Source organism: Coffea arabica, chromosome 8c (assembly GCF_036785885.1).
Source record: "Coffea arabica cultivar ET-39 chromosome 8c, Coffea Arabica ET-39 HiFi, whole genome shotgun sequence".
NCBI lineage: Eukaryota > Viridiplantae > Streptophyta > Magnoliopsida > Gentianales > Rubiaceae > Coffea > Coffea arabica.
Window position 1 is genome coordinate 18,513,202 of NC_092325.1, and position 26,149 is coordinate 18,539,350.

The following is a 26,149-nucleotide window of genomic DNA, read 5'->3' on the forward strand; positions in this document are numbered from 1 at the left end:
CGCCGGGACTCGGTACAAATCCCGTTCAAGTTTAATACAATACTAGTCATTCACGACAAAATAAAGTAAGATAGTGCGGAAACCTTCAAGCTTATCAGTATATAACAATTAATACAAGCCTACTAAAGAAAAGTCGTTTCCACAGTTGAATATCCAAGTCTTACATCAAAATCCCAAAAGATACAGCTTCCAAAATCAAATTCTAAACAAATACATTCACAATTCTAATCAAATGAAGCATCAAGTAAGCTTTTCCAGAATTCCTCCCATTTCAGCTCCTGTTAAGGAAAACAAATCTAACGTTGTGAGCGGATGCTCGTGAGGCCAAGAAAACATGCAAGGCAAGTAATTCAATAGCAATAGCACTTACACAATAGTGAAAACTATAACATTCAAGAAATTCACAATTTAAAATAAACCCCCTTGAGTAGGATGTAGGAGCTCTCAGGAGTTAAATCTTTGTTTACTTTACCCAAGTTCAATCCAATACCTTCTCGTGACAACACCCCATCACCCGGGTAGATAATTAAATTCATAGCACTTTAAATATTCCATTTATGATTCTGAGACGACTTGAGAGGCACCTCCCACCCAAATCGGTGTGGTACTTACTATCGCTCAGTTTATAGGTCTGAGACAATTCGAGAGGTACCTCCCACCAAATCAGTGTGGTACTTGCTATCGTTCAAAGGTCGATGAGACACCGCTCCAATCGACTTAGAATGCTTACTGGTTCTGAGACGATTCGAGAGGTATCTCTCACCCGAATTGGTGTGGTACTTGCTATCGTTCAGAGGTTTAGGGTACTGAGACGACTCGAGAGGTACCTCCCACCAAATCGGTGTGGTACTTACAATCATTCAGTGGTCGATGAGGCATCGTTCCAATCGACTTAGCACGGTTTAGGGTACTAAGATGACTCGAGAGGTACCTCCCACCAAATCGGTGTGGTACTTACAATCGTTTAGTGGTCGATGAGGCATCGCTCCAATCGACTTATGCAGCCATAGCATAATTAATCATTTTATTCAATCATTCATTTCATTTCAATCAAGTCATTCACGATTCATTCATTTCAATTCAATCAAGTCATTTATGATTCATGTAACGGCCCTACCTCCCTCTAGGGCTTACCCCAAGGTTCGGCGGACCACCTGCCCAGCTCTCGCCAGGACTCACTCACTCGAATCACGTGCATACATCCATGGACCGTAATTAACATCGCAATTCAAGCTTAGAATTTACATTGATGAAAATCAAGGTACAAAACCTCAATATATCCAAACTGGTTCAAAGCGGATACAATCCAAATACAAAACATTCTATTCGAGGAATAGCGCGAGTACAAGACAAAAGGCAAAAGTCAAACAACTAGACTACGCTAGTCTTTACACATCTCACGCCTCGCTCGTACCCCCTGTAAGGAAAACAAATAGCGTGGAATGAGTTAAAAGCCCAGTGAGATTCCAAATAACAAATTGACCATTTTAAAAGTACGAGTATCAACATAGCAAGTTAATGGCATCAAAATTCATAAGAGTGGACAATAATATTTCAAGTAGCAAATTTCCAAATGATCAAGTATAAAGTGCTTTTGGTTTTCAAAAGGAACAAGAATCCGATAAGCAATAATCATTGTCAAGTATAAGGATACAAAAGGCTCTCAGGAGCCAAATTCCCATGGCATCTCCAGAGCTTGATCAAGTAACAGTTGACACTCCGTCAACTTTCAAGTAAGTAACCAATCCAGTAGAACACCACTTAAACGACTCTCCATCTACCGTTCAAACCCCTAGCTGGGCCCAAAATCCTCAAGAAACACGGGTGGTAATACTCGAGTATATCGGTTAGCCGAGGAGATATCACTCCACTCGACAAAACAAGAGACCCAGGGTTCGTTACCCAATCGACCAAACCCTTGCCGGCTCGACTTAAGTAACTTGCCACCGGGTTTCTGGAATTCCAGGAAGTGCGCGCATCATAAACAAGTATATCAAGTCAATTGCAACAATAAACGAGTATATATTACATAAGGGCAAGTGCGATAAAGTACACTCTTGCCCTAACAATTCACGTATATAACATGTAATCATATTGGTCACGTATCAAGTTCAAGTATCAAGTTTAATTCGGTATTTGAAAGCACTCACCAAAAGATATAGTGCCTTTACTGGTCACTTTCAGGTTATACTCCGGGTTCGGAGTCCAAACCTGCGATAAAACTCAGTTTGAGAACTTTGAAACATGACTAAGATTCGAAACTTAGACGTTTCGTTCAATAAAAATCAAGAAATTGGAATTCACTTGGAGAGTAGTCGTGAAACACTTGCTCGCTTTTTAAACGATAAAACTTTGTAACATTTATACTTGAAAATGCCATGCGAGTCGAAAGTACAAGGAAAACATACTCCGAGCAATCATTATTTCATTCCTCAAGGGTACAAGTTCGGCTAAGTCCTTACTTATATACCTCGGAACAAGAAGACTCAAGTACCCTAGATGGTTCAAGTGATATTCATCTCAATTCTACCCAAATTGTAAGTGTATTTCTATAGTTCTCGAGCGTAAATTTAGGCAGCACGCCCTTTGTGTTTACCTAATTTTCCAGCCATTTATGGCTTCATTCTTTTTCTCAACCAAACCCAAGGTTACCCATAACACAATTTCCTTTCAATAGCCATTCAATAGGCTCAAAACAATACAAGAACAAGAAATCAAGCTAATAACGAGTGCAGAAACGACGTTTACAAAAGACAGTTTTGACGGGTTTTTGCGGAATGGGCACATCGAAGGCTACGCTTTTTGGATTGAGGTGAAACTTATACCAATTCAAATCTAAGATGAAGGCCTACAATTTTCATGAAGAGCACTTAGTCTAATTTTTAGTGTAACCTAATCAAATTCCCAATTCATATAATCTGGTTTCAACTATTCGGCTAATCAACCGTACTGAATTCAAATGGCCTATTCTCAGTCTACCAAGGTCCGTGTAAGGCGTTCTTGGTGGCGTTACAAAGCTAAGACAGGGTACTAAAACTTTCATGTTTTGGAAAATGGCTAAATCCAAACGGATTATAGTGAATAAACACAATCAAATAGACTAAACTGTCCATGCGGAACTCTGGAATATAACCCAGATCAGCGAGGGTATTTTCATCTTTTCACAAGCTACATTACTCTGATTGAGCTGAAATTTTGTAGGCACCTATAAAATACCATTCTATAAAACTTTAATGTTTTAGGCCAAGCCTAATTCAGCCTCTAACTATGAGCACTAAAACCGGGCAGAATGTAATCCTGAAATTCCAGAAATCTGGAATTTTTGAAATCTCAAGTCAATCCTTCCATTTTCTTGCTTCCAATTCTACCAAAGCCCCTTATCTACTCTTATATACAACATATACTAAATATAAAACAAGGTTAGGCAGAAATTAATCAAACCCTAGCTTGCATATATCATCCAAGAATCATCACAACAACTTGCTTATCTTGTAATCAAGCTAAAACATGATCTAAATAACATCTTAAACCAAAATTTAAAGGAACAAGGATCATGATCAGATTTTTATACCTCAAAGACAAGGCTTGGAAGAGTGATACTTCACCCCCTTTGAAATTTCTTAGTTCCTCAAGCTTCCCAACTCACAACCCACACTTTAATCGGTTTAGAATTGGATTTTCTCACTTGGTTGAAGCAAATCAAGAAGGAAATTTGTTTCTCTTGCTCTTCTTTTCTCTCTCTCTTGTCTCGGCCCTAAGCAAGAAAAAATGAGGGAGAAAGAGCTTAGTTTGTCTTATAAGAAGGTAAGAGGATTAGGACTAATTGTAACCACAAGTTGGGCCAACACTTGGCTCAACTTTCACCACAAAATTTTCTTTTCTTTCCTTGCATTTTTTTGTCCCAATTTTCGGCCAAGAGATGACCATGAGGGGGGGGGGATATTTTGCTCAATTAGTAATGAGCTTGTAGGGTAAGAAAGTGGTGATCAGGTGGTGGTTAAATCGGTAGTACACGGTACGCACCGGTTCGCGCCATTTTTCCTTAAATTACCCGTACTAGGGTTTTTAATTTCTTTTCACTAACTTTTATTCATTGCTTCTAATCACATATTATTTCTCACTTAAAAGTCACTTTTAATCACCAAATTTGATCCTTGCTCCGTACCAAAAAATCATCCGGTGAAAAATCGCAAAAACCCTAATTTGCTCCAATCTTGGAAACGAAGAGTGAAACCCTACTTTCTAGGTTTATTTGCACTTATTGTGAAATGACTGGGTGGTAGGGCTTTAATAAATGAATAATTTCCAAATAAAAGAAAATTTTTAAGAAAAACGTGAGAGATTTTACAATTCCAGTAATTAAAATTAGGGTTTCAATTAAAATATGAGAGATTTAAGAAAACCGGTTAGTCACAAGTAAACTAGAGTTTTTGATTAAAAATTTTAGGGTTTCTAATCTTTTAAAACAAAATAAGGTTTTAAATCAAACTCAAAGAAATACACTTTAGTATCTTCTTTACAAACAACCTCCTAATATTCGGGGTGTCACAATTCATTCAAATGAGACCGAGTGTGGTAAGATACACACTCGACTCAGTATTTTCGAAATCTCCAATCACTAATAACAACTAAGCACATATCAAGTTTACATACACTTGACACTCACCAAGTAATTCAAGAAGCAAAGACAAGTGATTGTTTAGGCGTCTTTCGTGAGATCCTCTTGCAGGTGCTCTTGAGTGCCTGAGCAATTAATAATGAACTATTACACACTATCACTTAAAACCCCTAATTATCGAGGAGGATTGCACTAGAGTACAATCTAAGAAAATCTCATGAAAATGAGCCTTAATTACTCGCAATTAAAGGCTCAAAAGTGGGGTTTTAAAACACAAGAGAAATTTGATTTTCATCTTTGAAATCAAGTGTAAAACGGTCTATCAATATCGAAGAAAAATGGATAGTTCGAAACCCTCAATTTTCTTTAAGTTCGAAAATTTCAGATTTGTTGAGCGATCCTTGAAAAATCGTATCTCACTCTCTGTAAGTCCAAAATTGGAAAACTTGGTACTGTTGGAAACTACTTCCAAAGTACAAAAGTTTTTAGAAGACACTTTACTATGATTCCAAATGGAAGACATTCAAATTTTGGGTTCAAAATGCTGTTTTGAATACTAAGGCAGTTTTTGGGGTTGGTTTTTGGCCAAAATTGGAAATTCAGCAAAATTCACACAATACGAAGTAGACTTTGAAATGTGGAACCCAATTAGAGTTACAATCAAAGTTTAAAAAAAAACAAGTGGAACAAGAATCGGGGTTTTGAGACTAAGATATGGCGGCTCAAAGTTACCCAAAAGTTGGGACTGTTAGACCATTTTCCAGGTTTAAAACATAGACTTTGAATCTTTGGTTGAGCATCGAAATAGACTCAGAATGGCACCAAATTTGGTATGATTACACTACCATATAAGGGTTATTCCTCTGTCAAATTTTATACAAAAATTCGTTCGGGAAGTTGGTTAACAAAACCATTAAAGTTCCACAATTTGCTAAGGCAAATCTGCCTTGCACTTGCGTTTTCCTTTTCTCAAACATTTGGCCAATGAAAATTCCTCGAACATGATTTATTTATGAAGACAAAGTCTAGGAAACATCCAAAATACATTTGGTAGGTGATTAACACCAAGGATTTCGAATAACAAGTCCCAAATCAAGATTAGTTATAAATCAGTCCAGAATTAGGGTTTTCTTTCACGAAGACAGCTTTGAAATCCAGCCACAACTCACTCAATTCAACTCGGAATTGAGTGTGGTCAGTGGTGTTGAAAACTACATTCATAAGGATACAATTTCTTAGAAGAAATCATTTTAAAATTCTGTCCACAACTAGCTCATATTTGAGCATCAAGTCGCAGCTCAAAACAGGGCTTCCAGTACAGATGAGAAACAGAACATGAAACTTTACAAGGTTAGTACGGCTCACTCAGGTGGAATCAGAGCATGTATTTTATACCATTGGAAAACTGGAAGTGTCTAGTTTTTAATTCCACAAATGGCACTTGATTTTGACTTTGGAGCAAAGAGTTATGGCCGAAAAAGAAATCACTACCAGAGCACTCTGGACACCCGTTTCTAGCTTTGGTAAATTTTTGAAATCTTAACATTTACCCATCCAAATCACGTAATTTTTTGTGAAAACTTTCCACACAACCTATAAAACATATCTACATCAAAAACAAGTCAATTGGACCACAAAAAAGTGCACCAAAGTGCACGGCAATAGCAGGGGCAGAAACGGTAAAATTCCCTTTTCACTTCCTTTGAGCTTTCTTCCACAATACAACATATTTTCACTAGATTAAGCACTAATCCAACATAAATAACATCAAACCTCATCAAATCAGTTCATCAAGCCCTTATGGGATTTCATAGAGCCCACTCACAAGATTTTCAACAATATAAAGCTACCCACATGAATTTATGAGCTTACAAGTGCAAGATAACTTCCATAAACCAAGTTTTAAGAGGTTGATCATTGTTTACCTTTGTGGATGACTAAGGCAGAAAATTTTGGTCCTTGGAAGCTAAAGAAAACCGTGAGAAGCAAGCCCTTTTCTAGCTTAGGTTGATCTCCAAGTGGTTTGCAAAGTGTGTGTAAATTTTGAAGTGATTTAGGTGAGATTTGAGTGGTGAAATGAAGAAGAAATGTTGGTTCTTTCTTCCTCCTTGTGGCCGGCTGCTATGAGTGAAGAGAGAGGGTGTGCTTGCTGAAAATGAAGCTTCCTTGGGAAGCTTAAATGTGTGGTTTAAATTGCCTCAAAAGTCAACTCTCCCTTCGCGCGCTCGCGCGCATTTTGTGCTCGATTCCTCTCGAGTTTGTTTCATTAGTGCACTAAACCTCTAATGCACTTCCATTCATACTATTATTATTCACTCTTAATAGTCTAGAATACATTTCTTAAATCTCCAATTAACCGCTCCATCTCGATATACGTGAACTTTCGATTCGCGCGCGGTACGGCAAAATTTCTAAGGAACTCTTATAACAATGGTATCACTAACTAATACTTGAGGACTTCAACATAAAAATAACTATTTTAAGACTAATGTATAAGTCTTCAATTTCCAAGCTCGTTGTACCCTTGAATCAATTATTATCTCCAAACGCGCATTCACTATTCTCACTAAACGAGCTTTTATAAATTAAATTGGGTAACAAGTTATTTTAAAAATACATGTAAACCATGGTTCCATGTAATTGGGTCTAAAATATTGGAATAAAATATTCGAAGTAAACAGCCAAATAAATATTTAAATGAGCTCGTAATAGGAAGTTAAAATAAAAAAAATTTGCAAGTCGTCACACACTTGACCCTAGCCTTTTGACTCCAAAACTGCTCCTCAACTGCTAACAGCCTCTTCAAGTTAGCCTGAGCACGTTGGAGCTCTAAGTGGGCCTCATCAGATAGATCACTCTGTGCACGCAACTCAGCCGCCGCTACCATCGCTTCTCCCTTCTTAACATTCTCAAACAGATTCCCAAATACCTGTTTGTTCCAAAGGTGAAGAGCCCGGGAGACATTTCTCAAGCACTCCATATTAAGCAATACTCTATCCAACCATTTCCAGGTGCACACTCATTCTAATCTATTATTACACCAAGTGAAACTGCTACCAGAGAAACCTGCATCGAACACCCCCTATGACTCATAAAACGGGAAAGTTCAAGACCCTCCGCTGGCCGAAACTGCCTCCCCACCTTTCTTTTCACTACTCTAGAGAACGAGGTTAAAATTCCCCACAACATACCATGGACCCTGGCTGGGCTTATCCTGTAACAAACCCTCTCAGAGTCGCTGTCGCTCAACCATCTGACACTTGGCATGAGCAAAAGAAACTAGTATAGGGGCAACAAACTGGGGATGCCCCCAACGAATAGAGAAATGCTGATCCGTATCCCCAACTACCTGACCAACAAACGGAGAATTGAAAAACACCCACAATTCCCCAGACGAATTACAGAATACGTAATCAAAGTTCAACCGAATGCGAATTGAATCAGCATCATGCCTAGATAATTTGGGCTTACAAATTCCCACAACTGCTAGCCTATGCATACAAACAAGAGTCTTAAGTCTTCTAAGGTTTGGGGGCTTTGAAATCCCCCGAATATTCTAGAAACATGCATTAATCATGGGATAAAATATGGAAAGAATTTTGAGATTTCTTGGAGACCGACCTTAGCTCTCTGTCCCGACGGGACCGTGGCCCGTATTCCCCTCCCTTTCATCTTTCTCACATCTTGGTCAAGGACGGCAACCTGGTCTAGGTTCAATGTTATAGTCACACTACGCGATTCCTTCCCCTCACCATGTTGTTCTTTGGCACCTCGCGGCGACAAGCCGCCGGCATACACGATGGTCTTTGAAGAGGCTCTCACCAACACCGCAGTAGCCTCCACTTCATCCAGAACAACGTGATCGCCAACCCCTGATGGCACGTCCTTCCCTTCCCTATCCACGGCCGTTGCTTCGCTCGCCACTCGCTCCGCAAGATCCACAATAATCCTGTCCGCAGCTTCAACAACCGTGAGCTCCACCAACTCGACCGCTGCCTCCATGACATCCCGCCCATGTTCGGCCTCCTCCCCTACCTCCAGAACCTGCCCAGCTTCCCCAGCACCCTCATCTTGCATGCCCACATCCAGCTTCTCCTCCACATGATGCCCACCTTGTGAGAACCCGTATTTCCCTAATATTTTTCCTAGGGTTTATTTCCCCTTAATTGCATGTTTTCTGCATTTTCTGGCTTAGGAATATTTTTTTGGTGGATTTTATGAGTAATTATAGTCTTTAGATGAATTTTCTCGTATTGGAGAGTTTTTGAAAAATTAAGAGTATATAATGGACGTGGGACCCACTAGTGCGAAAAGTTCGGAAAAATTCGGCCAATTAGGTTAAATTCCGGATACTGTGGGAAATTTATCGGGTGTTAAGAGATAAGTAGAGTATGTGAAATGATTGATGTGAGAGGAAAAAGAAGGGATAGGAATGCATTAATGGTAGTGCCAAGCGTCACCATTTCATTGGTTTTGATTTAAGATTTACTATTCCATTTTTTTGACTTTTTGACCAAGAGGTTAAATATCTTAAAATTGCTCAAAAATCACCATTTTCTTTCTCCTTGGTGGCCGGCCCTCTTAGCTCAAGAAAGGAAGAAAACTCTTCAATATTTCAAGCTTCCAACTAGCTCAAATCATCTAAACCACTTACCTAAATTAGTTTCTACTCCATATTATCCTTCCATTAGGTGTTAGTAAGTTGATTAGTGAAGTTTTCTTGGAGAGCTAAGGTGTCCTACAACTCCCTCTCTCTTGTTTACTTGGTAAGTGGTATATGAACTCCCTCCTATACTTAATGATGGTTAATTTGTGCCTAATGTGAGCTAAAGTGATGGATTATGTGATTTATTTCTTGATTTGATGTGATTTGGTGAAGTTTTTATTTTTTTGAGGAATTTTCTGGTTTAATATGAATGTGATGTTGTGGTCATCTATGATGGTTGATAATGAGGGGTAATGACTCATGTGGGTGTGAATTGGTGATAATAGCAACTAATTTTGGGTTTGGAGTGAATTGTGAAAAGTTAGGGTTTGATAACCCCTAATTCTGTCCGGTTTTGGATAATAGGGTTAGAGGCCGAATTGGACTTTGCTCAAAACATGAAAGTTGTAGGTATTGATGTTTTTGAGGTGCCTGCAAAATTTCAGGTCATTTGGATTAGTGTAGAGTGAGATATGGCGTTTTTACTGTTGCTGTTCTGGGTTGATCAGAATGCGAAAACTGCACTAGTAATTGGCCATTTTGACTGGAATTGGTTTGGATTTTGTTGTTGGTGTCTTCTGATGAAATGTAGCTGGATGTCTTAGCTACCATATGCCCTTGGAATCAATGCATTTGGACCTGTATAGACCGAATTAGACCAATTACAGCATTGTGCGATTTGGGAACCTGCAATTACGGTTCTGGTTTGGTAATCTGCATTTTTGACCTAGTTGTGCTAGGATTTGGACTGAGTGGCCTTCTACATTGTTGTAGCCCTGTCTTTTAGCTTCGATATGGTGGGTCTTACACCCTCATCCGATAAGCGTAGTGCAATTTGTGCCATTACCGCATTAGGAGGTCAAAACTGTTTTTATTGTTGGAACAAATGAGTTACATTTCCTGATTTTCTGGTTTGCTTTAATGCTTATATATGCATATGAAACCTTATTGGGGTTGTGGTTGGCATGGCTTTATGACTCGTTATCGAGTCTCCATGTACTTGTTTGCATGTTTTAGGGCTCGCTCTCATTTCGGTCATTTCCTAGCTAACTTTTGTACTTGTACTACTTTGAGCCTACTGAACGGCTTTTGGGAAATGAGATGACCTTTGGTGTGAAATATTGGGACTGATTTGAGGAAATAATGAAGCCTTAATGGCTGGAAAAGTAAGAATTTTAGGGGAGGTGCTGCCCGATTTTCTAGGCCGTTTGGTTCCTTTAAGTTGGATTTGCCTTTTGGTGGAAATGAAAGGCTTTTGGGTTGTTTGCGCCTAAGTCTTCATGTTACCTTTTCGTTTCCAAGAAAATCATGTTTTCCACATTTGCATTAGTAATTATTTGGCGAGGCATACGACTAGTAGTCGAGCCTCATGTGCATTGTGTTTACTCGATTATGGATGTGAAACCTTCAATTGGTTTATTTTGGTTATTTTAGGGTTTCTTGGCGATTAAGGCCAATCTGAAGTGAAAACTTTTGAAGTTGAGCCGGTGAGTGTACCACTCCCCTCCATTGCTGTTTAACTTGATTTCTGCTCTGTAATCTGTTTAATTTGTTTGAGACGAGGGTGTACTTTATCACACTCGTTCTCTTGTCTGTCCATATGCCAATTTTGAGTGCCTATCTGAATCTGCCGTCTGAATCTGCTATCTGAATTTGCTATTCTGTATCTGTATCTGAATCTGTTATCTGTGTCTGCATCTGTTCGGATTTCTATGACCTATGAGCTCAATCCTGTGGCTAAGTTATTCGAGTCGGGCCGGCAAGGGCCTGGACGATTAGATAACGAACCACGGTAGTCTGTTCGGGGATTTTTGGGTATTGAGACCCTTGATTCCGGTATACTCGAGTATTACCATTTCTGTTCGGTTACGGTGAGCGGGCCCGGTAAAGGGGTGTTTGGTGGACGGAATTCGGTGATAAGAGGGGTCTACGGACGCGTTGGTTCTATATACGTTGACGGAGAGTCAACCGGTTTGGATCAAGTACTGCGCTGGAAATTTGGCTCCTGAGAGCCACCCGTATCCTTCTGATTTGAATCATTGGTTCCTTTGCTTTACATCTGGCATGTGTATCTGATTTGTTAAATGTGAAATGCCATGATTTTAATGCTATCTGTTTGGTACCTCATTGAGCGCAAGCTTACCCCGTTCTGTTCCTTTTGTTTTCCTTACAGGAAAAATAAATACTTTTGGACTGGATTTGATAATCGGTTGCCGACTTGAGCTAGTTCGACATATCTTTTGTATAGCTCATTGATTTGAACCCTAAATATAGTTTTGGGTCCGTTTCTCTTTTGGATTTGGCAAACCGTACATGTATCCACTTTTGAATCACTTTGGTATGCCCCTTTTGGATTGTATATGCTAACTTGTGAGATGTAAATATTTGCTTGACGTTTGGTTGGGTTTTGACGTGTCGGTTCCTCTTCATGGCCGACTCCGACTTTGTTTTTTTTTTATTTTGTGGGTTCGACTTATTTACACGCGGTTGTATGACCCGAAAAGTATTAGATCGCGCTAATCTGAACCGTTAGTCCTGGCGAGAGCTGGGCAGGCAATCCGCTAACCCCTTTGGTTCGCCTTAGGGGAAAGTGGGGCTGTTACAAGTGGTATCAGAGCCACTTCGCGTGGTCTCTGCGCGGAGTGAGACTGGGCCAAGTGGTGTTGTGGTCCTAATTTCATGAATATGTCTAAGTGCTCGTTTGAGCATAAGTTATGAACCGGGAATGTGATAAGTGTACGAATCATTATCATGGGACTCGAGGAAGTTAGGTATGTATGTCGGGTAGGAATCCTTAATAAAGATGGTTTACTCTTGGGACCGGCCGGCTCGAGTTGTGAATTATCTTAGATGGGATTCTTGCGCCCGGATACGAAAGATATGAGGGCCTAGGTTAGAAAGGATTTGATGAACTAGAAAGGCCATTCCTCGGTGGATCGTCTATGTTTGTGCTTGACTTAACTGGCTGTATGTATGTGTGTGGCTTAATCTTGACCGGCTTGTATATATGTGACGACCCCACCTCCCCCTAAGGCGTACCAGAGGGTTTGGCGGACCGCCTGCCCAGCTCTCGCCAGGACTCACTCACTAAAATCATGTGCACACACCCCAAGCACCATTAATAATATCCGCAATCCCAGCTTATAATTTACATTGATAGAAACCAAAGTACAAAGTCTTGATATACTTAAACTAGTTCAAAATATATACAATCCAAGTACAAATGTTCCATTCGAGGAATAGCGCGAGTACAAAACCAAAATTCAAAACACAGTCTAAAGTAACTAGACTACGCTAGCCTTTACATCTCTTATGCCTCGCTCGTACCCCCTGTAAGGAGAACAAATAACGTGGTATGAGCTAAAAGCCCAGTGAGGTTCCAAATAGCAAATTGACCATTATTTATAAATACAAGTTTTCGATTTAGCAAGGTAACGAGCATGAAGAGTTCATAAAAGTGAGCAATAACACTTCAAGTAGCAATCTCAAAATGAGCGAGTATAAAAATTTTCATAAGAAACAATCATCCAATAAACAATAATCATTTCAAGCATAAGGATACGGATAGCTCTCAGGAGCCAACTTCCATTCATCATCAGGAGCTTGATCACGTAGTAGTTGACACTCCGTCAACTTTCAAGTAAAGAAACCGATCCAGTAGAACACCACTTAAACGACTCTCCGTCCACCGTTCAACCCCCAGCTGGGCCCAAAATCCTCAAGAACACGGGTGGTAATACTCGAGTATACCGATTAGTCGAGGAGATATCACTCCACTCGACAATACAAGAGACCCAGGGTTCGTTACCCAATCGACCAAGCCCTTGCCGGCTCGACTAGAGTAACTCGCCACAGGGTTTCTGGAATTCCAGGAAGTGCGCGCATCATAAACAAGTATATCAAGTCAATTGTAACAATAAACAAGTATATCACGTAAGGGCAAGTGCGATAAAGTACACTCTTGCCCTAACAATTCACGCATGTGGCATGTAATCATATTGGCACGTATCAAGTACAAGTATCAAGTTCAATTCAGTATTTGAAAGCACTCACCAAAAGATATAGTGCCTTTACTGGTCACTTTCAGGTTATATTCCGAGTTCGGAGTCCAAATCTGCGATAAAACTCAGTTTGAGAACTTTGAAACATGACTAGAGTTCGAAACTTAGACGTTTCGTTCAATAAAATCAAGAATTTGAAATTCACTCGGATAGTAGTCGTGAAACACTTACTCACTTTTTTTAAACGGTAAAACTTTGTAACATTTATACTTGAAAATGCCACGCGAGTCGAAAGTACAAGAGAAACATATTCCAAATAGTCATTATTTCATTTCTCAAGGGTACAAGCTCGGCCAAGTCCTTCCTTATATACCTCGGAACAAGAATACTCAAGTACCCTAGATGGTTCAAGCAGTAATCACTCTTAACCCTTACTCAAGTTGCAAGTAGTTCTCTAGTTTTCGAGCGTAAATTTGGGCAGCATGCCCTTTGTGTTTACCTAATTTTCCAGCCTTTTAGGCTTCATTGTTTTTCTCAAACACAACCCAACATTATACATCTCAGCCATTCATGTCAAGAGCCGTTCCATAGGCTCACAATATCATAATAATAAGATTCACAACAGTAGCAAGTACAGAAGTTCAATGTGGCACAAAACAGATTTGACGTACAAATGCGGAAATAACATATCCGAGGCTACGCTTATCAGATTGAGGCGTAACCTATGCCGTTTCGAAGCTAAGACACAGAGATACAATGTTCATGAAGGTCACCTAGTCCAGTTTATAATGTAAATTGGTCAAATTCTCCAATTACCAAACCAGAAATCAATTCACCGGCTGTTTAAATGCAGAACACTGTAATGGACATATCTCAGTGTACACAAGTCCGAATCAGGTGTTCTTAGAGGCATTTTAAAGCTACTTCAGAGCACTACAACTTTCATGTTTTGGTCCAGAGCTAAATCAGAATGTATCCTGGTCAAAAATCGTGATAAACGGGACTGAACTGAAGAAACGGACTACTGGGAAATTCTTAAAGCAGTAGGGGTATTTTGGACTTTTCACGTTCTGCGTTGCTCCGATTGAGCTGAAATTTTGTAGGAACCTATAAAATACCATTATCTACAACTTTCCTTCTTTGACCAAAGGCCAATTCGGCCTCTAACATACAGATACAATTTCGGACAGAATGCTTGGGAAATTTTCCAGAAATCTGGAATTTTTAGCTCTAAGTGTAGTTTCCTCAAATTTCTGGTTCCAATCACCACTAAACAACCATATATAACTTTAATTGCAACATTCATGCATCATACATCAACTTGAGCAGAAAATCAGGAACCCTAGTTCATCAAATAAATTGGGGAAAACTACTAAAACATGCTCATCATCCATAATCTCACCATAAAATCAAGTTACTAGGCTTAATATAACAAGATTAGAAGTAAAACTTGGAGAGATAAACTCTCTTACCTTGAATAAAAGTCACCAAGAGTAGCACAAGCTCTCCCCTTCAAGAATCACACCACAACTCACTAGCTAGTCACTCAAGAACAAGTTTAATCGGTTTATTTTGTTTGATTTCTCCCTAAGTTGTTGGATTGAAGATGAAATGAAGGAGTTTTTTTTTCTTCTTGTTGTTCCTCCCCTCTCTCTCTCTCGGTTCTTATGCAGAAATATGGAGGAAGATGAGGCTTGGTTTGTCTTATATGGAAGTAAGAGGTTAAGGGTAATTGTGTCCACAATTTTTGGCCAACACTTGGCCTATTCTTGTCCACAAAATTTTTCTCTTTCTTTCCTTGTATTTGAGCCACAATTTCGGTCAAGCTATAATCATGAGGGGGAAGATATTTTGTTCAAGTTCAATAAATTTGTTTGGTAAGCAAAAATGGTGGTCAAGCGGTGCGTTCAATCGGTAATGCGCGGGACCCGCCGGTTCGCGCCGTTTTTCTTAAAAACACCCGTACTAGATTTTTTACTTTCCATTCACTAACCTTACCTCATTGCTACTACTCACATATTATTTCTCACTTAAAAGTCACTTTTAATCATCAAATTGATCCTTGACCAGTACCGAAAATTCATCCGGCGGAAAAATCACAAAACCCTAATTTTGCTCAAATCTTGAAACCGAAGTGTAAAACCTTATTTTCTAGGTTTATTTACTCTTATAGTTGAACAATTGGATAGTAGAGCTTTAATAAATAATAATTTTCAAATAAAAGGAAATTTTTAAGAAAACGTGAGGAATTTTCCAATTCCAGTAATTAAAATTAGGGTTTCAATTAAAATATGAGAGATTTAGGAAAACCGGTTAGTCACAAGTAAACTAGGGTTTTTGGCTACCATATTAGGGTTTCTAGTCTTTTTTTAAAACAAAATTAGGTTTTAAATCAAACCCAAAGAAATACACTTTAATATTTTCTTCACAAACAACCTCCTAATATTCGGGATGTTACAATATATATGTTTTGATCTTGTTTGGAATGTATAAATGTGTGTTATCATAAAAGTTTTGAGTGTTACTTACATGCATCGTGCTTATTTTGGTTTAGTATTATTGCCTAGACCAAGTAAAACTCATGGAAGGTACACGGAGTGGTCGGGGACGTGGGCACGGAACTAGACAACCCACACCAGTTATTTACATGCATCGTGCTTATTTTGGTTTAGTATTATTGCCTAGACCAAGTAAAACTCATGGAAGGTACACGGAGTGGTCGGGGACGTGGGCACGGAACTAGACAACCCACACCAGTTAGGGGTACGGGGGAAACCTCTACTGGACCCAATCTGGAACCGCAAGTAAACCCTAATGTGTAAATAGCTGCTGCTATGCAGCAAATGACAGACCTGCTAGCACAAGTAGTGCAGCAACAAGCCCAAAACCCAAACATTAACCCTGGAAACCCCAGAAACCCTGGCCATCATATCGAGAGCGAAGATAGAGCTCTCGAACGTTTTCAAAAGTTCGCTCCGCCAAAGTTTGTTGGGGGACCCGACCCGGACGTTGCCGAGAGGTGGCTTGAAAAGATGGTTGACATCTTTGCAGCCCTACACTACCCTGACGAACGGCAGGTGACCTTTGCCGTGTTCCAGCTTGAGGGGGCAGCCCGTTCCTGGTGGAACGTAATTCGGCAGAAGTGGGAACGAGAACAGACACCTAGGACTTGGGTGAACTTCATCAGAGAGTTCAATGCGAAGTTTTTCCCCCCTCTAGTTCAGGAGAGGAAGGAAGACGAGTTCATTCGACTCCGCCAAGGAGCTCAAACTGTGGCGGAATATGAGAGCCAATTCACCCGCCTATCCAAATTTGCGCCCGAACTCATCATGACCGAGCAGCGGCGAATAAGGCGTTTTATCTAGGGCTTGAACGTAGAAATTCAAAAAGATCTGGCAGTAGCCCAACTTAATGCCTTTAGTGATGCGGTGGAAAAAGCCCAGCGCGTTGAAACTGCAGGGTTACAAGTTAGAAACTTCCAAGCAAGAAAAAGGGGTTTTCCGGGGAGCAGCTCAGAACAAGCGGATAATAGTACAATCTCTAAAGTTCGCAAGGGAAACGGGGAAGTACGGCAACCAGGGGTGTCGCATGATGTCCCTCAGGGAGGACTGGTCTCTGCTACTCGTGGTCCCTGTGGATATTGCGGAGGGCCAAGTCATACGGAAACAAATTGCTAGAAGAAAGAAGGAAAATGCTTGCGCTGTGGAAGCGCTGAACATCGGATTGCTAACTGTCCAGCTCGCCTGCGCGAGCGGAGAGGGACTCTGCCACCGACCAAGCCCAATTCTCAGCAACCCGCCAAGAGCAACGCTGGACAGACGAAAGGAGAAGGGACGGGATCGAAAGCACCAGCTCGAGTATATTCTCTAGAGCAGCATCAGGTCCCTGACTCGTCTGAGGATGGAGAAGGTATGGTCCGTTGGGTACTTTAGATTTGATAGATTCCGTTGATAAGAAAATTTCGAGGGCGAAATTCTTTTAAGGGGGAGAGAGTGTGAGAACCCGTATTTCCCTAATATTTTTCCTAGGGTTTATTTCCCCTTAATTGCATGTTTTCTGCATTTTCTGGCTTAGGAATATTTTTTTGGTGGATTTTATGAGTAATTATAGTCTTTAGATGATTTTTCTCGTATTGGAGAGTTTTTGAAAAATTAAGAGTATATAATGGACGTGGGACCCACTAGTGCGAAAAATTCGGAAAAATTCGGCCAATTAGGTTAAATTCCGGATACTGTGGGAAATTTATCGGGTGTTAAGAGATAAGTAGAGTATGTGAAATGATTGATGTGAGAGGAAAAAGAAGGGATAGGAATGCATTAATGGTAGTGCCAAGCGTCACCATTTCATTGGTTTTGATTTAAGATTTACTATTCCATTTTTTTGACTTTTTGACCAAGAGGTTAAATATCTTAAAATTGCTCAAAAATCACCATTTTCTTTCTCCTTGGTGGCCGGCCCTCTTAGCTCAAGAAAGGAAGAAAACTCTCCAATATTTCAAGCTTCCAACTAGCTCAAATCATCTAAACCACTTACCTAAATTAGTTTCTACTCCATATTATCCTTCCATTAGGTGTTAGTAAGTTGATTAGTGAAGTTTTCTTGGAGAGCTAAGGTGTCCTACAACTCCCTCTCTCTTGTTTACTTGGTAAGTGGTATATGAACTCCCTCCTATACTTAATGATGGTTAATTTGTGCCTAATGTGAGCTAAAGTGATGGATTATGTAATTTATTTCTTGATTTGATGTGATTTGGTGAAGTTTTATTTTTTTGAGGAATTTTCTGGTTTAATATGAATGTGATGTTGTGGTCATCTATGATGGTTGATAATGAGGGGTAATGACTCATGTGGGTGTGAATTGGTGATAATAGCAACTAATTTTGGGTTTGGAGTGAATTGTGAAAAGTTAGGGTTTGATAACCCCTAATTCTGTCCGGTTTTGGATAATAGGGTTAGAGGCCGAATTGGACTTTACTCAAAACATGAAAGTTGTAGGTATTGATGTTTTTGAGGTGCCTGCAAAATTTCAGGTCATTTGGATTAGTGTAGAGTGAGATATGGCGTTTTTACTGTTGCTGTTCTGGGTTGATCAGAATGCGAAAACGGCACTAGTAATTGGCCATTTTGACTGGAATTGGTTTGGATTTTGTTGTTGGTGTCTTCTGATGAAATGTAGCTGGATGTCTTAGCTACCATATGCCCTTGGAATCAATGCATTTGGACCTGTATAGACCGAATTAGACCAATTACAGCATTGTGCGATTTGGGAACCTGCAATTACGGTTCTGGTTTGGTAATCTGCATTTTTGACCTAGTTGTGCTAGGATTTGGACTGAGTGGCCTTCTACATTGTTGTAGCCCTGTCTTTTAGCTTCGAGATGGTGGGTCTTACACCCTCATCCGATAAGCGTAGTGCAATTTGTGCCATTACCGCATTAGGAGGTCAAAACTGTTTTTATTGTTGGAACAAATGAGTTACATTTCCTGATTTTCTGGTTTGCTTTAATGCTTATATATGCATATGAAACCTTATTGGGGTTGTGGTTGGCATGGCTTTATGACTCGTTATCGAGTCTCCATGTACTTGTTTGCATGTTTTAGGGCTCGCTCTCATTTCGGTCATTTCCTAGCTAACTTTTGTACTTGTACTACTTTGGGCCTACTGAACGGCTTTTGGGAAATGAGATGACCTTTGGTGTGAAATGTTGGGACTGATTTGAGGAAATAATGAAGCCTTAATGGCTGGAAAAGTAAGAATTTTAGGGGAGGTGCTGCCCGATTTTCTAGGCCGTTTGGTTCCTTTAAGTTGGATTTGCCTTTTGGTGGAAATGAAAGGCTTTTGGGTTGTTTGCGCCTAAGTCTTCATGTTACCTTTTCGTTTCCAAGAAAATCATGTTTTCCACCTTTGCATTAGTAATTATTTGGCGAGGCATACGACTAGTAGTCGAGCCTCATGTGCATTGTGTTTACTCGATTATGGATGTGAAACCTTCAATTGGTTTATTTTGGTTATTTTAGGGTTTCTTGGCGATTAAGGCCAATTTGAAGTGAAAACTTTTGAAGTTGAGCCGGTGAGTGTACCACTCCCCTCCATTGCTGTTTAACTTGATTTCTGCTCTGTAATCTGTTTAATTTGTTTGAGACGAGGGTGTACTTTATCACACTCGTTCTCTTGTCTGTCCATATGCCAATTTTGAGTGCCTATCTGAATCTGCCGTCTGAATCTGCTATCTGAATCTGCTATTTTGTATCTGTATCTGAATCTGTTATCTGTGTCTGCATCTGTTCGGATTTCTATGACCTATGAGCTCAATCCTGTGGCTAAGTTATTCGAGTCGGGCCGGCAAGGGCCTGGACGATTAGATAACGAACCACGGTAGTCTGTTCGGGGATTTTTGGGTATTGAGACCCTTGATTCCGGTATACTCGAGTATTACCATTTCTGTTCGGTTACGGTGAGCGGGCCCGGTAAAGGGGTGTTTGGTGGACGGAATTCGGTGATAAGAGGGGTCTACGGACGCGTTGGTTCTATATACGTTGACGGAGAGTCAACCGGTTTGGATCAAGTACTGCGCTGGAAATTTGGCTCCTAAGAGCCACCCGTATCCTTCTGATTTGAATCATTGGTTCCTTTGCTTTACATCTGGCATGTGTATCTGATTTGTTAAATGTGAAATGCCATGATTTTAATGTTATCTGTTTGGTACCTCATTGAGCGCAAGCTCACCCCGTTCTGTTCCTTTTGTTTTCCTTACAGGAAAAATAAATACTTTTGGACTGGATTTGATAATCGGTTGCCGACTTGAGCTAGTTGGACATATCTTTTGTATAGCTCATTGATTTAAACCCTAAATATAGTTTTGGGTCCGTTTCTCTTTTGGATTTGGCAAACCGTACATGTATCCACTTTTGAATCACTTTGGTATGCCCCTTTTGGATTGTATATGCTAACTTGTGAGATGTAAATATTTGCTTGACGTGTCGGTTCCTCTTCATGGCCGACTCCGACTTTGTTTTTTTTTTATTTTGTGGGTTCGACTTGTTTACACGTGGTTGTATGACCCGAAAAGTATTAGATCGCGCTAATCTGAACCGTTAGTCTTGGCGAGAGCTGGGCAGGCAGTCCGCTAACCCCTTTGGTTCGCCTTAGGGGAAAGTGGGGCTGTTACACACCTGTCTCCCGCAATTCATTACTGCAAGAGACCTGGCCAGCTGCAATATCGTCAAGCTCCACCATGTTGCCGTCCCTTGGGCGACTGTTATTGTCCCCAGCAAGTATCTTTTTCTCCACATGCACCACATTCGGATGTAACTCAGGATGTTTAACACGACATTCCGATTAAGTATGCCCCTGGCGATAACAGTGGGCGCAATATTTTGGCATCGACTCCGGTTAGAGCAGCTGCCAAAAATCGTGGTCTTCCCCTATCAAAAGCCACAGACGAGGGAGAAGTTTCTTCAGGAGGTCAACCTCCACGCAAACTCGAGCCACCCAGCGTGGCATCAATGAACAGAGGTCTTCCCACACAGGACACAATCTAGAACAAGCACTGCTTGTCAAACAGATGCACAGGCAACTTAGGGAGGCTAAACCACACAGGAGCTAACAAAAACTCCTTGTCGACATGAAAGGCAGGCGTCCACTTGAACACTCGCATGGCACTGCCGACTACATACCATACAGCTCTAGTCCAAACCCGCAGGAAATCCTCCTCAATGTGGAGCCTGATCAACACATGTCTACTGTCCAGCAACCCAATGGAAAAGGAACCATTCAAATCAAAAGAAAGGAAGAACTTCCTGATGTCCTCTATGCGAGGTCTGTTGCGAGCGAACTTACCGACCAGAGTAAAGCAGAAAGGCTGCGCAACTGTCTCAATGACATCGCCTGCAAAGGAAACGGCTGGCTCACCTTTATGGGTTGACACCGCCGCTGCCACAGGAATGCGTTGCTAAGACAAAAACAACATAGTGAAGGACTTAGCCTGAAAGGTGGGAGATACGGATGGTTGCCCACCTTCACCAGAAGGTTGGGCAGCCACTGCTGCCATCGGCGGGCTTGCCGGAGACAGCCTGGGCGTACCGATGGCTAGGGTTTACTTGGTGTAGAACATTTCCTGAAAAAGTCGCTAATAGGGCTTCCGTCCTTGATACGGATATGAAGATCACTTGATGGTTGCCTAATATATTTCTTATGTGAGGTTTTTTTTCTTCTTTTTTTTTAGTATAAGCGGGAGGACTCGAATCCGAAACCGCTTGCTTACACTCCTTCCCCTCATACCACCCAACCCAACCCTCCCCCCGTGCATTATTTTTGAAAAATAATGAGATTTAATAAATGTGTATTAGTACAAAACAAACAAAAGGAAAGAAAAATTCTAAGGAATTAACGTAATTCAAAAAATCTACAAAAGCGAAATGCAAGGAGTTGGAGGTTCAAGAGGAAAATTAGGCCAAAAAAATCTTTTCAAATATATAGAATAGAAAATGTTTTTGTTTTTGAAGTTTAATAATCTCTAATTTTGCCGTAAACACATCTATTTGTTTCCATATTAACCTATTTTTTTAATCCCAACTTATTGAATTACTATAATGAGGTAATAAATGTATGTCTAATAGTTATTCAATTCGGGCCAAACGAACGGTTCAATAGGTTTACCCCTAGATTACTAATCTAACTATTGACTCTTCAAGTAAAGTAAAACTTTTATAAATTAATAATTTTGGGACCATACAACTTCCATTAATTTAAAGACATATTAATTAATAAATTAATAATTAATTAATTTAACAAATTTACTTAAAATTCAAAGAAGGCACTCATTTAATCAACTAAAGTTTTATCTTATTTTAGTAAAAATATGAGATATTCTATTAATAAATGAGGCTAAAAATCTAATAAATATGAATCAATTCATATCTACTTATTTTGCAAGTACGATTTGATTTCTATTAATGTCTTCAATGTACACACGCAACTGACATCATTTCTCTAAATATTATCAAGAGATCAAAAAGACTTAGGAATACTAAGTGATAGATGTTCACTTCTATTTTATTAAATAGATAGAATGAATTAGATTAACAATATTATTTATACAAATGATAAGGAAGTTTTCTTATAGTAAACAAACATAAAATTTTCTGGCATACCTCATTATTAAACTTTGGCTTCCTATCTAAAAGATTTCCATAAATCTATAATAGTATTTTAGGAAAATATGATGTATAATTTTAGTAAATAATTTACGGTATGCATGGGACCAAAAGATTATGTAAGATCTTCAAAAAAATTTATTATCTTCTTATTTTATTAAAATTGTTAATTTGGCTTGATAGCCCAAATTGAGATTGAAAATTTTATTATTTAATAGAGATTATTAATTTATCGAGTACTAATTTATAGAAATTTACTATACTTGATGTTTCAACGGGATGAAACATTTGAGAAGGAAAAATACATTTTCATTCTCAATGTTTGGGGCTGTGGGCTTATTTGGTCCCTAATGTTTCAACTAAATACATTTCATCCTCATAATTTCATTCATAATTGGAAAAATTTGGCATGAGGAAATCAGAAAAGTTAATATTCAAAAGTGAGGTCTAACTTTTGAGGAATTCATAAGAAGGGTATTAGTATTAGGCATTGTTCATTAAATAATAAAGAGAAAAATGCAGTTTTGGTACCCAAAATTTGACATATAAGGAATTTTAGTTCCCAAACTTTGGACAAGAGCAAATTTGGTACCCAATCTTTCAACTCTTGAGCAGATTTAGCGCCCTTGATGGATACTGCTCAAATTGCTATAAAAAAAAGTCACATAACAGTCACATGTCTGGCAGCAATTGTATAAAAAAATGTCAAAAAACGTAAAATTTAGTCCTTAAACTTATTACTTAGTGTTAGAAGGATATTTTACTTTTTTTATACAATAGTTGCCAGATATGTAACTATCATGTGACTCTTTCCGGTAGCAATTTAGAAAAAAAAATCATCAAGGATACTAAATGTGCTAAAAGTTGAAAAATTGGGCATCATATTTGCTTTTATCCAAAGTTTGGGGACTAAAACTACTCATGAGTCAAAATTTGGATACCAAAACTGCATTTTTCTCAATTATAAAAATACTAGGTCTCAACTTCAATTGCTTAATTACCCACTCAAAAGGAAGGCAAGTGTGGAAGAGATTATGTCAGTTCTACCACCAAGGGCAAGCTCTCCCTCTTATGAAAGACGATGATTTACAGTTCTTTGCTGTTATCGCTTATTAGGATAAGTGTATTATACACTTCAGTTTCTTTTTAATTGCCCTATAGCTCATCAATTCTAATGGGCTTTAGTCCAAATTTGAATTAGTCCAAACTTGAAAAGATTAGATCCTATAAAATGTATTTAATTATATGGAATTAAAAAATATTAGGGATAATTTGAGAAACCTCCCCTAAGGTTTTGGACAATTTCATTCGGCTCCCCTAAGGTTTACATAATAACAAGGACTTTCCTTGGTGTGATAAAAAGATAACAATGCCCTTCATTAATTGTCAACTCATTAAAAAGCTCTATGAAAAATTAAAACTCTCTCATCTCTTGTCAACCAATAACTCAAATTACAAATTTTTCCATTTAACTCTTTAACCTCTTCCTTCTACATTTTTTTTGCCTTCCAAATGTATTTATTTATTCTTATCAATCAAATGTGTACTGCCCCCACTAACAAAACCGCCATACACACTAACCACTAGTGCTTACTTATCTTGGTGTCTATTCCTACACTACAACAAAAATGACCTTTAACGACATTTAAAGGTGTTAGTATAGATAATCTAAACTGACACTTTACCTTTCTTCACACCTCGGACGAGTATCGTCCCTTCCAATGTGGGGATAGGTCCGTAGCATTCAAATGTGTCAGGAATATTATGCTGTTATAGCATCCCATCTGCCAGCCAAAATCCTTTTTTTTTTATAATCGAAAGTGTCAAGATAGCTGTAGTACCACATTAGGATATTGTTTTAGAAGCTGAGCTATGCTGGCACTTTTAATTGCCAGAAGTTTTTTTTTATATATAGAAGCAACCTGCAGGTAGTGCTCCCTGCTGTACATTCCGTCAATCAGAAACCCAAAGGACTTCTAAAATTATCCCAAAGAGCAGAATGCATATAGTAATTTAAAAGTAAAAGTCAATGCTCAAATATAATTTGTTAAACTGAAAGTGGGTAACAAGTACTAAAATCCCAAACAAGTACTAAAAGATTGCACCACAGTTTAGTGACAAGTCATGCTGTTGCCACAAAGAATCTTCCAATTATTTCTTGTTACTTGTCCGAGGCTCGATAAACTGATCTATGAGGTACTAGTAAAATACTGGAGGTCCCTGAAATGATGAACATGCATCTTTTGTTTACCGCACAAACTGCAACATCCAGCTGACAAGGAACTCCTCTCTATTGACTTGTATCTTTTATGATATTTTCAAGTACTTCATTTGGGATAGGAATGTACAAGCAATCCTGGCCTTCTGTATCCCTTCTGGTCTTGAGCAAATCATGATCCTTAAATTCTGTCAAATGAGAATTCAAAGTAATCTGGCTACTGACCAGAAGCGCTCTCGGCAAGTTGCATACAGGTTATTGACTGGCATCCCTGGAGAAAATATTCAGGATAAACAACTTTGATTTTTGTTGCAAAATGTTGTTGAAAAGAAAAACAAGTAAGCCAGTCACTTGCCTTCTTCATCTGGATTGGCCAGCTGATGTTCTGCTAGCACTGTAAAAACACTTTGAGCATTGGGCGTCAAACTCGGCAAGACAATTGAAGCCATCTTGACATTCTGGGAACTCCCACCCTGAGCAAGAATGAGAGGCAAAAATATTCCTTCGACCTTATATGGAGCAAAGGTAGGAACATGATGCCAATATCGGTTGAACTGCGTGTGAACCATCTTCTTATCCCACACTAGCAGAACAAAATTAGTACTCTTAGCATTTTCAATAGCAAATATAACATAGAAACATGCGAATCATTGATGACATAGGCTGACTAGCACGTACTGATAAAATGGTCAACAAATGTAAGGTCCTTTTGCAGCTAGCTTAACCTACTGCTAACTTAAATTAGCAAAATCAGATAAAATACTTACAAAGAAGTGCATTTACATGGTTGATGGAAGCGACCACACGGATATTGGAACAAGCAGCAATTCTTACATATATTGCTATGTGTCATGATCATGCAACCCAAGCCCATCAATATTGTGGACAAGAACACAGATAAAAGAATCACTATTCTCTAGGTGATGTTGATCCAAAAATGCTATTAAATCATCCATTGATCGAGTATAAATGGTTGTTGGTGCTTATGCAAACTCCTGGATGTAAACTTCTGTTGGGCTTTCAATTGATCGCATAGAAGCTCAGCTAAGGTTATAACAACCTACCATGTGGAATAACAATGCTTGTATCACAAACAAAGACCATTCTACTTCTATCTACAGAGAAGACATATTATAGTAAAAGAGAAGAATTGGATCCTACCTTTTATGGGTGAAAACCAACATAAAAAGCATCAGCATGAAAATAATGGTAGAAGCACCAGCATGATCAGCCTGAGCAGTGTTCGATACCAAGCATCCCTTAAGCTAAAGAATCATATGCTAGCAAAATTTAATCTTATTTCACACAAACATAACCATAGAAGTTGTCCAAGTTCAAAGTTATAAACTCATACATCAGATCAAAGCACTTTTTCGAAATCAGGATTAAGGGATATGCAAAATCTAGTCACAACCTCACCAAAGGCAACCTTGACAAGGAGACAAATTAAAG

At 39.2% G+C, this 26,149-nt stretch overlaps 1 long non-coding RNA gene and 1 pseudogene across 1 annotated transcript; both read right to left on the bottom strand.

Moving 5' to 3' along the window:
• Positions 1-12,445: 12,445 nt before the first annotated feature.
• On the bottom strand, positions 12,446-14,961 carry LOC140013868 (uncharacterized). The gene is made up of 3 exons (XR_011820704.1): positions 14,797-14,961; positions 13,377-13,437; positions 12,446-12,653 (listed from the first exon to the last, which is right to left on the bottom strand). It is a non-coding gene; the product is annotated as an uncharacterized lncRNA (long non-coding RNA).
• Positions 14,962-24,769: 9,808 nt separating this feature from the next.
• LOC113735794 (origin of replication complex subunit 2-like) overlaps positions 24,770-26,149 on the bottom strand; it is a 48,999-nt pseudogene continuing 47,619 nt past the window's right edge.